Consider the following 13588-nt stretch of genomic DNA (forward strand, 5'->3'; position numbering starts at 1 on the left):
AAATGATAGTGACTTTATTTCCTGTGATCGAAGCTGTGATCGAAGGGGGGAGGGCAGGTGGCTTTCAGGGAATTTAGAGGCAACCAAGGGGGCAGGCTTTCATCAAGGAGAAACAAAACAGAAGTGTCACACAGTACCCTGGCCAGTCATGAAGCTGGTTTTCAAAGCTTCTCTGATACGCATCACTTCCTGCTGTGCTCTTCTAACCACCCTGGTGTCTGGCTGCGCGTATTCAGCAGCCAGGCGATTTGCCTCAACCTCCCACCCCACCATAACCATCTCCCCCTTACTCTCACAGAGATTGTGGAGCACACAGCAAGCAGCAATAACAATGGGAATATTGATTTCGTTGAGGTCTGAGCGTGTCAGTAAACTGCGCCAGCGACCCTTTAAACGTCCAAATGCACACTCTACCACCATTCTGCACTTGCTCAGCTTATAGTTGAACAGCTTCTTACTACTGTCCAGGGTGTCTGTGTACGACTTCATGAGCCATCGTATTAAGGGGTAGGCTACATCCCCAAGGATAGCTATAGGCATTTCAACATCCCCAACAGTAATTTTCTGGTCTGGGAAGTAAGTTCCTTCCTGCAGCTGTTCAAACAGACCAGAGTTCCTGAAGATGCGAGTGTCATGCAGCTTTCCCGGCCATCCCACGCTGATGTCAGTGAAACGTCCCTTGTGATCCACCAGTGCTTGCAGCACCATGGAAAATTCCCCTTTGCAGTTTATGTACTGGCTGCCCTGGTGGTCTGGTCCCAAGATAGGGATATACGTTCTGTCTATTGCTCCACCACAGTTAGGGAATCCCATTGCAGCAAAGCCATCAAGTATGACTGGCACATTTCCCAGAGTTGCTACCTTTGATAGCAGCAGCTCAAAGTTTGCGCTGGCTACTTGCATCACAGCAACCCCCACAGTAGATTTGCCCACTCCAAATTGATTCCCGACTGACTGGTAGCTGACTGGCGCTGCAAGCTTCCACAGGGCTATTGCCACTCGCTTGTGAACTGTGAGGGCTGCTCTCATCTTGGTATTCTTGCGCTTTAGGGCAGGGGAAAGCAAGTCAAAGTTCCATGAAAGTGCCATTACGCATGCGAAAGTTTCGGAGCCACTGGGAATCATCCCAAACCCGCAACACTTTACGGTCCCACCACTCTGTGCTTGTTTCTCGGGCCCAGAATCGGCGTTCCACGGCATGAGCCTATCACAGTAACACCATGATCTCCAAATTGCTGGGGACAGCGGTTTTAGATAAATTGTGTTCATTTCCTCATCACCGCGCTGCCGTCACATCTTCGCCTGTTTTTCAGCGGCTGTTCTGCATAAACAGCATGATAATGCGTGAGGTGTTTACAATGGTCATAACTGCTGCGGTGAGCTGAACGGGCTCCATGCTTGCTGTGCTATGGCATCTGCTCAGGCAATCCAATGAAAAGGGCGCAAAATGATTGACTGCTGTTGCTTTCACTGAGGGAGGGAGGGTTGACTGATGACATTTACCCATAACCACCCGTGACAAATTTTTGGCCCCATCAGGCATTGGGAGCTCAGTCCGGAATTCCAATGGGCAGCAGAGACTGTAGGAACTGTGGGATAGCTACCCACAGTGCACTGCTCAGAATGTCGGTGCTTGCCACGGTACTGTGGACACACACTGCCGAATTAATGTGCTTAGTGTGGACGCATGCACTCAACTTTATACAATCTGTTCCCAAAAATTGACTTCTGTAAAATCGGAGTACTTTCGTAGTGTAGACATGGCCTAACTTTCATTGCTTTCAAAGGAATTAAATCAATGGAAGTTAGGAGAGTAAGTACCTTTGTGGTTCTGGGCCATGATGGTACTGGTATAGGCTAAACAGGGTGGCATTAGCACTATCTATCTAATCTAATTTGTTTGAATGAGAGAGATTTTTCAGTAGCACCCAGCGCTGGCCTATCTCTGTTCCTACTGAAGTTAATGAATGTTTTTGAGAATCCTACTCATAATACTTTTGGAATTTAGTACATATATCATGCCATGAAATAATGAGGGATCAAAAAGACTCTTCAAATAGAAAGGAAGCAGACAACAAATTAGTGAAGGCACATGGGTAGGTTTCTGGTACCGTCCATTCATAGCTTCTTCACCTGCATATTTGAAATGAAATCAACCTGCTTATTGTCTTGCATAAACCACAGCACTTTTTTTATGCTGGTATTTTGAATGCTGTTGCTGTAGAATAATTTTTTGTCTGTTGTAAAGAATGCAGAGAAATCCCCAAATATCAACACATCATTTGTGGTACAAAAATTGAAATGGGTGGGGGAGGGAATCAAATCAGTATCTTAGATGTCTGTATACGAATGTGAGAAGTACGGGGAATAAGTAGGAAGAACTCGTAATGCTAGTAAAAAACCACAACTATGACATAGTTGGCATCACAAAGACTTGGTGGGATAATGAACATGACTGGAGTGTTGGTATAGAAGGGTACAGCTTGGTCAGGAAGGATCGACAGGGAAAAATGGGAGGAGGTGTTGCCTTATGTATTAAACATACACGCTTGGACTGAGATTGAGATGGAAATAGGAGACCTACTTGTTGAAAGTCTCTGGGTAAGGATAAAAGGGGTAAAAATACAAGGGTGATGTTATGGCAGGGGTCTACTACAGACCACCTACCCAGGAAGCAGAGGTGGATGAGGCTTTTTTTAAACAGCTAACAAAATCAACCAAAGCACAGGAACTGGTAGTAATAGGGGACTTCAACTACCTAAACATCTATTGGGGAAAATAACACAGCAGGCCACAGATTATCCAGTACATTCTTGGAGACCTTTTTTTATTTCAGAAGGAGACAGCTAGCAAGGGAGAGGCTGTTGTAGATTTGATTTTGACAAATAGGGAGGAACTGGTTGAGAATTTGAAAGTGGAAGGCAGCTTGAGTGAAAGTGATCGTGAAATGATAGAGTTCATGATTCTAAGAAATGGTAGAAGGGAGAACAAAAAAAATAAAGACAATGGATTTCAAGAAGGCAGACTTAGTAAACTCAGGGAGTTGGTAGGTAAGATCCCACAGGCAGCAAGTCTAAGGGGAAAAACAATAGACAGTTGACAGTTTTTCAAAGACAATATTAAGGGCGCAAGAGGACACTATCCCACTGCATAGGAAAAATAGGAAGTATGGCAAGAGACCACCCGGGCTTACCCAGGAGATCTTCAATAATCTAAAAATCAAAAAAGAGTCCTCCCAAAAGTGGAAACTAGGTCAAATTACAAAGGATGAATATAAACAAATAACACAAGTATATAGAAAGGCCACGGCATACAATGAGATCTGTCAAGGTTCCTTCCCCACTCTGAACTCTAGGGTACAGATGTGGGGACCTGCATGAAAACCTCCTAAGCTTACTTTTACCAGCTTAGGTTAAAACTTCCCCAAGGTACAAATTATTTTACCCTTTGCCCTTGGATTTCCACTGCCACCACCAAACTTTATCTGGGTTCCTGAAAAAATGGAGTTTGGACACGTCTTTCCCCCCAAAATCCTCCCACCCCTTGCACCCCACTTCCTGGGGAAGGTTTGGTAAAAATCCTCACCAATTTGCATAGGTGACCACAGACCCAAACCCTTGGATCTTAGAACAATGTAAAAGCATTCAGTTTCCTTACAAGAAGACTTTTAATAGAAGTAAAAAAAAGAATCACCTTTATAAAAATCAGGATGGTGAATACCTTACAGAGTAATTAGATTCAAAACAGAGAATCCCTCTAGGCAAAACCTTAAGTTACAAAAAAGACACACAGACAGGAATATTCATTCTATTCAGCACAGCTATTTTCTCAGTCATTTAAAGAAATCATAATCTAACACATACCTAGCTAGATTACTTACTAAAAGTTCTAAGACTCCATTCCTGTTCTGTCTCCGGCAAAAGCATCAGACAGACAGACACAGACCCTTTGTTTTTCTCCCTCCTCCCAGCTTTTGAAAGTATCTTGTCTCCTCATTGGTCATTTTGGTCAGGTGCCAGCGAGGTTACCTTTAGCTTCCAAACCCTTTACAGGTAAGAGGATTTTTCCTCTGGCCAGGAGGGATTTTAAAGGGGTTTACCCTTCCCTTTATATTTATGACAAGATCAAACTAGCCAGAGACATAAAGGGTAACAAGAAAACATTCTACAAATATATTAGAAGCAAGAAGACGACCAAGGACAGGCTAGACTCGTTACTCAGGGAGGTGGGAAGGGTGGTGGGAATAACAACACAAAATGTGGAAATGGCAGAGGTGCTTAATGAATTTTGTTTAGATTTTCACCAAGAAGGTTGGTGGTGATTGGATGTCTAACATAGTGAATATCTGTGAAAATGAGGTAGGATCAGAAGGGGCTAAAATAGGGAAAGAACAAGTTAAAAATTACTTGGACAAGTTAGATGTCTTCAAGTCACCGGAGCCTGACGAAATGCATCCTAGAATACTCAAGAAGCTGACTCAGGAGATGAGTCATTAGCGATTATCTTTGAGAAGTCATGGAAGACGGCAGAGATTCCAGAAGACTGGAAAAGGGCAAATATAGTGCACATCTATAAAAAGGGAAATAAGGGCAACCCAGGAAATTACAGACCAGTCAGCTTAACTTCTGAACCCGGAAACATAATGGAGCAAATAATTAAGCAATCAATTTGCAAACTTCTAGAAGATAATAAGGTGATAAGTAAGTCAGCACGGATTTGTTAAAAGCAAATTGTGTCAAACCAACCTGATAGCTTTCTTTGACAGGGTAACAAGGATAGGATAGGAGGGAAGCGGTAGATGTGGTATATCTTGACTTTATCAAGCTTTTGATACTGTCCTGCATAACCTTCTCATAAACTAGGGAAATGCAACCTAGATGGAGTTACTATAAGGTGGGTGCAAAACTGGTTGGAAAACTGTTCCCAGAGAGTAGTTATCAGTGGTTCACAGTCAGGCTGGAAGGGCATAAGGAATGGAGTCTTGCAGGGTCTGGTTCTGTTCAATATCTTCATCAATGATTTAGATAATTGCATATAGAGTACACTTATAAAGTTTGCAGATGATACCAAGCTGGGAGGGGTTGCAAGTGCTTTGGAGAATAGGATTAAAATTCAAAATGATCTGGACAAACTGGAGAAACGGTCTGAAGTAAATAGGATGAAATTCAATAAGCACAAATGCAGAGTACTCCACTTAGGAAGGAACAATCAGTTGCACACATACAAAATGAGAAATGACTGCCTAGGAAGGAGTAATGCAAAAAGGGATCTGGGGGTCATAGTGGACCACCAGCTAATGAATCAACAGTGTAACTCTGTGCAAAAAAAGCGAACATCATTCTGGGATGTATTAGCAGGAGTGGCATAAGCAAGACATGAGAAGTAATTCTTCTGCTCTACTCTGCTCTGATTAGGCCTCAACTGGAGTATTGTGTCCAGTTCTGGGCACCACATTTCAGGAAGGATGTGGACAAATTGGAGCGAGTCTAGAAAAGAGCAACAAAAATGAATAAAGGTCTAGAAACCATGACCTATGAAGGAAGATTGAAAAAATTGGATTTGTTTAAGGTGGAAAAGAGAACACAGAGTGGACATAACATTTTTCAAGTATCTAAAAGATTGTTGCGAGGAGGAGGAAGAAAAATTGTTTTTCTTAATCTGAGGATAGGACAAGAAGCAATGGGCTTAAATTGCAGCAAGGGAGGTTTAGGTTGGACATTAGGAAAAACTTCCTAACTGTCAGAGTGGTTAAGCGCTGGAATAAATTGCCTAGGGAGATTGTGGAATCTCCATCACTGGAGATTTTTAAGAGCAGGTTAGACAAACACTTGTCAGGGATGGTCTAGATAAATAGTCCCGCCACAAGTGGAGGGGACTGGACTAGATAATCTCTCAAGGTCCCTTCCAGTTCTATGATTCTATGTTAATGAGGTCCACATTAAGACACCTGTGGAAATGAGGTTCTCCTTCACTGAAAGGATGAAGCTGACTTCAACCGAGTGATTTTACTTGGAAGTTTTGTTTTGATTCTGCTCCACTTCTCTTAAAGATGTAAAACCATTTTCAGACTGCAGATGTAGTAGCAGCTGGGATTTCCAAATGCTGGCTTTGCACTAACATGTAAGAGAAGTCTCATTCTCATGAGTGAGGAGGTAGGGCCTGAACCTACTAACACTGCCAGTAGTGCTCATGGCTGGAAGTAGTCCCATTTTAGTAATAGTAATCATAATAATTAATAAGTCCCTAGGCCCTTCACTTTCAGTTTTCATTTTGTTTCACATTTCCCAGGAATTTATTGGTGTTTATTACAAAAATGAATAATGGGTAAAAATTGGTGCAAAAATTAACTTCACAATTTTCTGGGTAAATATTGAGGATTAAAATTGGGGGCCGGGACAACAGAAAAAAGCAACAAATAGAGAAAAGTAAAAGTAAAAACAGTTTAATGCTGTTGTTTATTTAATGAACCGTGTTTAGCTGCATAATACATAGAGCCATTAGTACATACTGTGGCAGAGCTCCAACCTTGTCCCCATGGGTCCCGCACATCCAGGCAGTTTATGCTAGCTTCAGAGGCTCACTGCAACCCTCCACGTAGCCCTTCTCTCTCTAGGGCCAAGGATACAGTCTACTGAGCCCTTATCATAAGCCAGCAGTGGAGGTTGGTGAGAGAATTCCCACAATCTCTGTTGCTCCTACAGCCTCATGCCAAAACAGTTTAGCCTCCTGTCCTGACAGGGTCTTGTTTTTCCCTCCCAGAAGGTGTTTCTGTAGTGGTGGGTTGGGGGGAACCCAGGCCTGCCCTCTACTCTGGGTTCCAGCCCAGGGACCCTAATGGTAGCAGCTGTTGGCAGCCAACCTTTCACTGCCAAAGTTGCTACCTTTCCCTGGGGCACTTCACCACAGCTCTCCTGCTTCTCCCTTCTTCACCCTTACCTTAGGGCTTCCTTACCAAGGGCTTGAGGGTGTCTTCATTAACCAGCCCTTCAGCCACACTTCCTCTCCTCTGGCTCCCCTCTGCCTGACTGGAGCGAGCCCTTTTATATTATCAGAGGGGCCTTAATTAGAGTCAGGTGGTCACATTAGCTTAATGGCCTCACCTGACTCTTTGCAGGTTAATTGGAGACAGGTGTTCTCATTAGCCTGGAGCAGCCCCTGCTCTGGTCAGTCAGGGAACAGAAAACTGTTAATCCAGTGGCCAGGATATCTGTGTTCTGCTACTCTGCTGTATCTCACCCTCGCATCCCGCCCTCACACAAAGTGGCGGGACCTCCTGCCACCTCTAGAGGGTGAGGAGCCCCGGTGGGCTAGCCTATATTCTACCTTAGTCCCGAGGCCCCCTGGGGATGTCAGTTGGCGGCTCCTTCATGGGGCCATTAGCACAGGCGTGTACTTGGCGCGGTTCACCCCACCCAATCCCGGACACCTTCCCCTTTTGCGGCGTGAGGGAAACCCTGGCGCACGTCTATCTGGAGTGCGCCAGGCCTGCAGCCCCTATTCTGGCTCCTCACGAATATTTTGTTAAGGTTTTGGTTGCACTTTTCCCCTCACCTCCTTATCTATGCACTCCCTGTCCGTGGCCCCACTAAGTCGCGGGACCTTCTGGTCAACCTCCTCCTGGCCCTGGCTAAAGTGGCCATCTATAAAACCAGGGTGAGGAGGTTGGCCGATGGAGTCTCCTGCAACTGTGGGGCCTATTTCCGATCCTCTGTCCGTTCACGCTTCCGGGCAGAGTTCCTCTGGGTGGCGTCCACTGACTCCCTTGACGCCTTTGAGGAGCAGTGGGCGCTGTCCAGTGTTCTCTGCTCGGTGTCCCCGTCAGGTTCCCTTCGTTTGACCCTTTGACCGCACTCCTGTCCCTGTTGTTCATTAGTTGTCCCCCGTAATTATTTGGTTTTCCAGGTCCTGTGGACCACCCCCCAGGCTTGGGGGGGATCCTTTAGCAGTGGTCGGGCTTTGGCCGCCCACTTCCTGGATCCCAATATGGCTACTCTGCTGTACCCAACTGGCCTGGGTCTATCACAATACGCGCGCACACAAACGCACGCATGCGTATCTTCCACTACATTGACTTACTTTAACAGACAGCCTTTTATTTAGACTTAGACTACTTTATAGTAACATAAGCACATCTACCTAATGTAATGGATTTTCTTAACATAATCTGTATTTTCATTTATTTGTATGGTCCAAAATTTGCATGAAAATCAGTTAAAAACAGAATAGTAACTTTTGTAAAACCCAGGCATTTCTTGGGAAAAATCAGTGAGGGGGGAAAAAAATTAAGGGCCTTGATTAATTCTAGTTGAAACTGATACTTTCAAAACTGCCTAAGTGAACTGAATATCCAAATCCCTTAGATTGAAAATTTGAGCTGTAAATCTGCTGTATAGGAGACTAATGATACACTTGGCTTATTTACCCTTCATAAACAGAATACAGTCATTCTAGAACATGAGGTTCAATAAACATTAAAGCTGGATTTTCAAGGGATCCTATGGGAATGGGAGTCAGCTACCTAATCCCCTTGGGCTTCTTTCAAAATTATGATCTTAGTACTTTGACTCAGGCCGTATGTATCTCAGACTCTTTATGAGCCTAAAGGCTAGTTTTGTGCTAGTTTTTATTGACTGTATAAACAGCTCTTTACTGGCATGAAAGACAAAACTTTCATAAAGACAAAACCAAGGCAAGCAGGAATTCCGAGTAGCACAAGAAATCCAGGAGAGCTTGAACAATCGTGCATCTATCCAGATGACGTCACCTCAATGTTTTCTACATCAAACATATCAACAAGAGTGTGAGCAACTTTTCAGGCAGCTGTGGGGAGCTGGCAAAGAAACACCATGGTGAAGAGGTTGTGTGTCGCTGGCAGCCAGCCAGTCGTCTTAGCCTATGCGCAATGTGCCTCAGGTGGCACATGACCAGGATCCATCACAAATTTGATCCACTGGTTGGATCATTAGCTTCCCTGGCTCGGGCCAGGCACTGACGGGGAGTGTGACATGAATGCTGATCCATGCCTCCATCTCACAAAGACTGTCTACGAAGCCTTCCATCAGAGTCCAACCCTTAAAGAAACACAGATTTAAAAGAAGCACCACAGCAGGACCTGAGAGGCATAGTGTATTAGATGAGCTGACAGTGTGATCTGTTTTTTTTTTTCTTGTGTAAAAAAACAACAAAACCCTATGAGTTGGTTTCACTATTAGTCCATGTACGCTAAAGGGCATGATGGTAATTGATACCATCTAGTGTCTGTCCTCCACCAGCAGAAATACACAGTGTCCTTTCCGTGCAGCTTGCCCTGTTGGTTTATTTGTGAGAACAGGCTGCACTTGTTATAATTTGTCTTTTCCCTGGTGTGGTCTTCGGTGGTTCTCCCTGAACATTCAAATTGAAACTTTGGTGAATAAGAAGAGTCAATAAGAATTTCAACAAATGTGGTTTTGGGGTATTCTTAGTAACCTACCCGTAAGAGGCAGGTCCCAGGCTTCTCATTCAGAATGCAGAAATGCTCTTCAGTAAGTGTTTTGTTGCAGAAAGGAAGTGTGGTGTGACTTTTTGTAATCTCTCTGTGCTGGCCATCTCACTACACACACCATCCGTGCAGTGGTCAATTTTAAAGATCCAGAGCCAAATCAAACTCTAGTGTAACTCCACGGACCTCTGCCATTGGCTGAATCCTTTATGGTTGGCGCACTAGGAAGCAAGGTGGGAGTCAGTGAGTATTAATATAACTGTAACAGCATCATCACACCTGATGGGAAATCCTCTGGGTGCAGAGGGGACTATGCTCCATTGACTTTGAAATCCCACAGGGCCTGCCCATAACATAGTCTCCTCCTATGTACATTCAATCTTGGTTGCTTTAGCTGAACTATTTGCTCCAGTAAGCTTGGATGGAGGATTCCCTATAGGTATCCATGGAGCAGTGCTCCCCCACCCCATGCCAACAGCTGCGATACTAGAGTTTTGTCTCATGTCTGCTTGCGGGATTGGTAGGGGAACCAAGTAGAGTGCAAGATCAGGCTTCATGGAGGCAGGCAACTATCTGGGGAATAGTATGGGGCTATGGACATCAACCCATCAGCCAAGCTACTGGCCACTAAAATAGAAAGTTGAAAGTTGCAAAAGATAAAGTGGAGGGTGTGAGCTCACCCAGTTTCTACTTACATTTTCCAGGCTCAGTATTTTCAGCTTTTAAAGATGGAAAATGTTTAAATGTTGATGTCCATGTCATAAAAACCACTGTTGACCTCAGACCCATCTGACCCCTTTTAGCTGTACTGAACCACAAGACAAAGGGCTGAATGTACAACACAAAGAGAATGTGCTTCCCTTCCACATCGGGGCTGAGGCTCTTTGGAGAGACAATGTGGGGAAGCCTGCCCCTCTGCCCAGCATGTGGTCTCTATTCTGTGGACAGAGGCCTTCTCTCTCCCCCAGCTATCAGTCTGGTGCCATCAGCAAGGGCCATCTTCAGATTTTTAAATTCAGACAAAATAATCCTTTCTTTAGGTTCAACTTCAGAGGGAATTTTGCACAGGAAAGTGTCTTTTTACTCAAACCTCAGATCCGCTCCATCATGCCCACTTGCTGTGCTTTACAACGCAGACCATGTATATGTGTGTCATGCTGCTCACTTGTTAATCCCACCAAAAACATTTACTAAAAACAGCCTTAACTTCCCCTGTAGAAAATTGTTTCGCTTTCAGATTGCGCTGACTGTTCGTACTAAGGAGAGAAAAGTCATTGATAACCTATCTCAGTACATCCACAAGACCCGTACTCTGTCTATAATTAAGCCCTATAACTGCCATTCTGCCTGATTCTTGCATAAAAAGTCCGTTTGTTGTTCACCCTCTCTTAACCTCTGTCTGCTTGTCTGTCTGTCCTTACACTGAAAGTTCCTCAGGGCATTTTTTTGAGTGCCTGGAAAGCACTAGCACATCCTGGGCACCTCTACATTTTAGTCACGGGCATTTTTAGTAAAAGTCATGGACAGGTCACAGGCAGTAAACAAAAATTCATGGCCCGTGACCTGTCCATGACTTTTACTATATATCCCTAACTAAAACTTAGGTCGCGGGGCTGTGGATGCTCTTGGGGAGGGGGCAGTCTGGGGGTGCCGTGACTGTTAGGGGTGGTGGTTTGGGACCCCTGCTGGTGCTGGGCAGGGGGAGAGGGTTGGCGGGGCTGGCAGGCTCCCTACCTGACTCTGACTAGCGTGTCCCTGCAGCTCCTAGGGGAGGTGTGGCCGGGGGGCTCTGCACACTGTTCCCAGCACGTGCTGGCTCTGCAGCTCCCATTGGCTGGGAACAACAGCCACAGGGAGCTGGGGGGAAGTGCCTGCAGGCGAGGGCAGCGCGCAGAGCCACTGGCTCCTCTGCCTAGGAGTGCATGGACATGCGGGTGGGAGGCCCACTGAAACTGAGCCCACTGAAAAGGAGGCTGCTTTTTTGGAAACTATGGCCCATGGTAATTCAGTTAAATGCCCCAGTGATTAAATGACAGGACCCTGGTTATTTTTTGTTTTTTTTTTTTTAAGTAACTTACTGTAAAGATATCAGACTGGAAAATCATTGGCTGTCACCTCTGTTGTACCCCAAAGCCACAGAGCAGCAGAGATAGAACTCAGCTCTTTCTGCTCCAGAATGACAGGACTCCTTTGATTTCCATGGGAGCTTACTTGAGGGCCTGCTCCTACATTTATTGACATTAATTAGAATTTGGCTGGTGACTTCAGTGTGTGTAAGAGTAGAAGTAACATCCTTAGCATTTGTTCCATAGGCGTTTACAATTCATACAAGGCTTTGTTTTCATTAATTACATCTTCCCCTATCCCCTTGCACCTCACTATGCCCCTAATGATCTGTAAGCAAATGCTACTAGCTGGTTCGAAGATCCTATCTAACATTTTTAAAAGCACTCTCAGTCAAACAGTGCTACCAAAATCCCTCCACTAGTTTTTTTTTTTCTTTCCCATTCTTGTTTGTTTATTTCTTTCCCTTTTTTTCTTATGATCCTTGGTGTATTTTCTCTCCAATTTCTCTTACACCTTAATTTTTTCTTAAAGAATGTTGTTTCTTGTTGCTACTTTTTAAAGAAATAGAACTAGTTTTACTTATTGCTGACTCAACTGAATAGAACAAGTGGTTGATTATATTGCTTATAGGTACTCAGATACTGTGGTGATGAGTGCAGTCTAAACACTTAAGTTAGATGAATAAATAGATGCACAGAGAGAGAAAGGGAGAGAGCTTTGCACCTCACTGTGCCCCTTTTTGCCATGTTCTCCAGCTTGTTCAACAGCCCATCAGACCGGTTTATCTGGTGAAAATTATTATATTCTAAGTACCATTACATTCAACAGTAGTTTCATCCATACATATCTAAAAGCAGAAGACTATCCTGTGAACCAAGGGTTCTTTTGGTTTGAGCCCTTGATTTTAGTGAAGCTCAATCTGTGGCAAACCTACGTAAAGCAACGCTGCTTTCTGTAACTGCGAAGATTTGATTTCCCATCAAGACGGATCTGACTTTTGGAAACATCTGCAGCAGAGGAAGTGACCTCCTGCTTTTGCCCAACAGTGTGACCCAGGCAAGACGAGACCACAAGAGTCATGCAGAAGGAAGAAGAGGAAACTTGTTACGCACATTTCAGTAGTGCCGGACATATATTATTTAAGCTAACAAGAGTGCATCTGGGCCATTAACATATGCCTGGGCTGTGTTGAGCGTCAAGAAGCTGAGCACACAGCGACTTCATAGAATCATGGAATATCAGGGTTGGAAGAGACCTCAGGAGGTCATCTAGTCCAACCCCCTGCTAAAAGCAGGATCCATCCCCAATTTTTGACCCAGATCCCAAATGGCCCCCTCAAGGATTGAACTCACATCCCTGGATTTAGCAGGCCAATGCTCAAACCACTGAGCTATCCCTCCCCTAGCTGTTTCTAGCTATCCGGGAAATATATTAATGGCCTATTAGTAATTCCCCTAAAAGCCTTATAGCTATGACATTCCAGATCTTTTATTTTAGCATAGCCTCTCAGAGTGAGATGAGATAAATTACAAGCTCCAAATCTCGACATCCTTTCTCAGGCAAAACTTTGAGTAAAGTCAAAGGCCCATTGTGTGAGGTGCTGAGGCCAACGTGAGTGGCAGAGTTAGGGTTAGTGCAGACACTCAGTGCCTTACAGGATTTGGCCCAATGAGTGTTTTGCTTGAAAAAAACAATTTGGCCCTTTATATTTAGAAATATTAGATTGTTCAGCTCTCATAATTATCAATATTTTTCAATGATAATTTATTATTGTGCCACTAGTGTGTGTAGGAGGAGTCAGACAAGCAGCTATTCAGGCTCCCCTTGAGCCAATTCCCTTTCAACAGTGAAGAAGCTTAGATCCTAGCTTAGACCATATTGTCTAAGGCCCAATTTGTGGTTTGAGAACCACCTAGGCACACCCCTGGTTTTCAATGCATGGTTGGAGTCTATAGGATGAAGTTGGCGATGAAGATCCCCTAAACACTGGGTGATCACCAGCAGAAGATGCAGTGGTCAAATAAACCTCCTACTGTACTG

The 13588-nt window shown here is 44.4% G+C and overlaps 1 long non-coding RNA gene across 1 annotated transcript in view; it reads left to right on the forward strand.

Moving 5' to 3' along the window:
* Positions 1–13588, forward strand: part of LOC122462727 — a 90085-nt gene that overhangs the window by 57342 nt on the left and 19155 nt on the right. The window lies entirely within an intron of this gene.

This window comes from Chelonia mydas, chromosome 13, assembly GCF_015237465.2.
Source record: "Chelonia mydas isolate rCheMyd1 chromosome 13, rCheMyd1.pri.v2, whole genome shotgun sequence".
Lineage (NCBI taxonomy): Eukaryota > Metazoa > Chordata > Testudines > Cheloniidae > Chelonia > Chelonia mydas.